This window comes from Balaenoptera ricei, chromosome 21 (genome assembly GCF_028023285.1).
Source record: "Balaenoptera ricei isolate mBalRic1 chromosome 21, mBalRic1.hap2, whole genome shotgun sequence".
NCBI lineage: Eukaryota > Metazoa > Chordata > Mammalia > Artiodactyla > Balaenopteridae > Balaenoptera > Balaenoptera ricei.
In genome coordinates, this window is record NC_082659.1 from 34205634 (window position 1) to 34206036 (window position 403).

Sequence of the window (403 nt, forward strand, 5' to 3'; positions counted from 1 at the left end):
CCAATCTTTTTTTTTAAGTATTGACTTGCCAATTTATCTTTGATAAGTGATTAAGAAAGATAAATGAATCTGCTGACTTTACAAATAAGAATATGTGAATAAGAATATATATATATATATATATATATATTCTGAGACGTTATTGCCCCATGCTTCTGATTTAAAATGTGACTAAGTTCTCTCAATAAACTGTTCATTTAAAATTTTAGACTTTAAACTTAAATCATCCTTACTGCACTGTTATCATTCTCTTTACTTTTTTTCATATCATTTCTATAAATACTCAAATTAAGAAACAAAAATCCCCAATCTTGAAACCAACTTACAATGAAGCTAGTTTATAACTTTAAAAATATTTTGTTAAAATGTAAAAACCCTGAAATTACAAACAAAACATTTACAA